This window comes from Ovis aries, chromosome 3, assembly GCF_016772045.2.
Source record: "Ovis aries strain OAR_USU_Benz2616 breed Rambouillet chromosome 3, ARS-UI_Ramb_v3.0, whole genome shotgun sequence".
In the NCBI taxonomy this organism is placed as follows: domain Eukaryota; kingdom Metazoa; phylum Chordata; class Mammalia; order Artiodactyla; family Bovidae; genus Ovis; species Ovis aries.
The window spans coordinates 209,191,038-209,194,714 of record NC_056056.1 but is presented as its reverse complement, the minus strand read 5'-3'; positions in this window follow the sequence as shown (position 1 = coordinate 209,194,714).

Below are 3,677 nucleotides of genomic sequence, written 5' to 3'. Positions count from 1 at the left end.
TGCCCAGCCACACACAACAACCTTGACTAATACATAGTGTTGGGCTTCCCTGGTGGATAAAGAATCTGCCTGCAGTGCAGAAGACCCAGGTTCTATTCCAGGGTTGGGAAGATCCCCTGGAGAAGGAAATGGCAACCCACTCCAGTATTCTTGCCTGGAGAATTCCATGGGCAGAGGAGCCTGGAGGGCTGCAGTTCATAGGATTGCAAAGAGCTGGACATGACTGAGTGATTAACACTTTCACTTCCTTTATACTTTGTGTTATACCCTTGACTTACCTCCTGGGCAGAAAGAAGAAATGGCTGTGATGATTTCTCAGACACTTGTTTTGAAACCAGTATTAAAGATATTGTTATATTGATCATGACTTTTAAGATTTGATTCTGGGGAGAAAAAAGTATCTCTCTTAAGGCAATGGAAATTTCCTTCTGTGGATATATTTATATCTATATATCTATATACCTGCACCTATATCTGTTTTTACCTCTGTTTATACCTAGATATATAAATACAGACATATAGATTCCACTATTTGCTAAATTTTATTTAATGAGTATCTCTTACTTTTATTTATCTTATTTATTTTTATTATTGAAAACAAGATATGTTTCTCCCTGCCAAGGCAAAAAATATATATCTAGATGTGTGTCTAGACATAAAAATAAAGATAAATAAAACTAATATATTCTCATTAAATAAAATTTAGCAAATAATGCAGAATAGAGGAAAACAAACAGCCAAACTACCACTAAAAGTAACTCCGTTTAATATTTTGAGTGTTTGATACGATGTGTAGCTTGAAGCTATCTGTGGCTCTGGAGTAAAACCTGAGACACCAGTTAGACTGGGTTAGAAAGGCAATGTTTGACTCAAAAGACATGGGCTGTTTCATTCTCTAGGTCTGTGACTCCATTCCTGCCCTGTACCATTTTTCTAGATTCCACACGTGTGTGGTAATATATGATACCTGTTTTTCTCTTTCTGCCTTACTTCACTTACCTGCGTCCTTGCAGGGTGCTGCCCTGGATGCTGCTGCAATGCACTGACACTACCTTACACAGACAGTACACTGCATTTCTGAAATCTGTAAAATGATGGACACTGAAAGGCACGTGGACTTGAGGGTGTCAGATAAGGGATTGTGGACCTACATGTGGACTTACAAACCCATCACTTTTTGGGAATGTTTTAACTCTGCCTTGATATTCTTAATTTCAGGCCTGTGTGAATCAACTGGAGTAAAGTTGTTCAGACAAGTCCAGCAGAGTTGGTTGTGCAATAATATGATAATATTCTGGCATAAATATGTATAACACTTATCCCAAGCTTTGGGCCCTTCTCTGGACTTTAAATATATCTTAAAGAATATGAATTATTTGAAAATATTGTTAACGCACTTCCCCAGCTGTCTAGTGGTTAAGGCTCTGTACTTCCACTCCAGGGGGTGCAGGTTCCCTTACAGGTTAGGGAACTAAGATCCCACATGCTGCTAGGGGTGGCCAAAAAATAAATACATACATATGTAAATAAACGATTAAAAAGATAAAAGTCCTATTAGTGACTCAGTTTGGGAAAAAAAATTTCATAGCATTCTTCTCTTAAGGAATATTTAGAGGTTGGAAAGTGAGATGTTAAAAAAGCTCTTATATCTGCAACTATGTATGCGGGAAAATAAGGATTTTCTTTGTAGTGTATAATCAAAACAAAATACAGAGATAAATTATCTACAACTCTAATGATAAATGTGGGCAGCAACTCAATTGTTCTCATTGCCTTCCGAAGTAAATATTTCAGAGATACTCTCACTAAATATTGTTTTAAATTAATTCATTCATTTTTGGCTATGCTGGGTCTTTGTTGCTGCCTGGGCTTCTCATTGCGGTGGCTCCTCTTATTGCCCAGCACAGGCTCTAGGGGACGCAGCTTCAGTAGTTGTGGCTGGAAGGCTGTAGAGTGCAGGTGCGCGGGCTTAGTTGCTGAGCCACATGTGGGATCTTTCTGGATCAGGGATCAAACCCTGCATTGGCAGGTGGATTCTTTATGGCTGAGCCATCAATTCAGTTCAGTTCAGTTCAGTCGATCAGTCGTGTCCGACTCTTTGCGACCCCATGAATCGCAGCACACCAGGCCTCCCTGTCCATCACCAACTCCCGGAGTTCACTCAGATTCACATCCATCGAGTCAGTGATGCCATCCAGCCATCTCATTCTCTGTTGTCCCCTTCTCCTCCTGCCCCCCATCCCTCCCAGCATCAAAGTCTTTTCCAATGAGTCAACTCTTTGCCTGAGGTAGCCAAAGTACTGGAGCTTCAGCTTTAGCATCATTCCTTCCAAAGAAATCCCAGGGTTGATCTCCTTCAGAATGGACTGGTTGGATCTCCTTGAAGTCTAGGGGACTCTCAAGAGTCTTCTCCAACACCACGGTTCAAAAGCATCAATTCTTCGGCGCTCACCTTTCTTCACAGTCCAACCCTCACATCCATACATGACTACTGGAAAAACCATAGCCTTGACTAGACGGACCTTAGTCAGCAAAGTAATGTCTCTGCTTTTGAATATGCTGTCTAGGTTGGTCATAACTTTTCTTGCAAGGAGTAAGCGTCTTTTAATTTCATGGCTGCAATCACCATCTGCAGTGATTTTGGAGCCCCCCCAAAATAAAGTCTGACACTGTTTCCACTGTTTCCCCATTTATTTCCCGTGAAGTGATGGGACCGAATGCCACGATCTTTGTTTTCTGAATGTTGAGCTTTAAGCCAACTTTTTCACTCTCCTCTTTCACTTTCATGAAGAGGCTTTTAGTTCCTCTTCACTTTCTGCTATAAGGGTGGTGTCATCTGCATATCTGAGGTTATTGATATTTCTTCCGGCAATCTTGATTCCAGCTTGTGTTTCTTCCAGTCCAGGGTTTCTCATGATGTACTCTGCATAGAAGTTAAATAAGCAGGGTGACAATATACAGCCTTGACGTACTCCTTTTCCTATTTGGAACCAGTCTGTTGTTCCATGTCCAGTTCTAACTGTTGCTTCCTGACCCGCATACAGATTTCTCAAGAGGCAGGTCAGGTGGTCTGGTATTCCCATCTCTCTCACAGTTTTCCAGTTTATTGTGATCTACCCAGTCAAAGGCTTTGGCATAGTCAATAAAGCAGAAATAGATGTTTTCCTGGAATTCTCTTGCTTTTTCCATGATCCAGCGGAGAAGAACTGTACAAAAAAGATCTTCACAACCTGGATAATCACGATGGTGTGATCACTCATCTAGAGCCAGACATCCTGGAATGTGAAGTCAAGTGGGCCTTAGGAAGCATCACTATGAACAAAGCTAGTGGAGGTGATGGAATTCCAGTTGAGCTATTTCAAATCCTGAAAGATGATGCTTTGAAAGTGCTGCACTCAATTTGCCAGCAAATTTGGAAAACTCAGCAGTGGCCACAGGACTGGAAAAGGTCAGTTTTCATTCCAATCCCAAAGAAAGACAATGCCAAAGAATGCTGAAACTACCGCACAATTGCACTCATCTCACATGCTAGTAAAATAATGCTCAAAATTATCCAAGCCAGGCTTCAGCAATACGTGAAACGTGAACTTCCTGATGTTCAAGCTGGTTTTAGAAAAGGCAGAGGAACCAGAGATCAAATTGCCAACATCCGCTGGATCATGGAAAAAGCAAGAGAG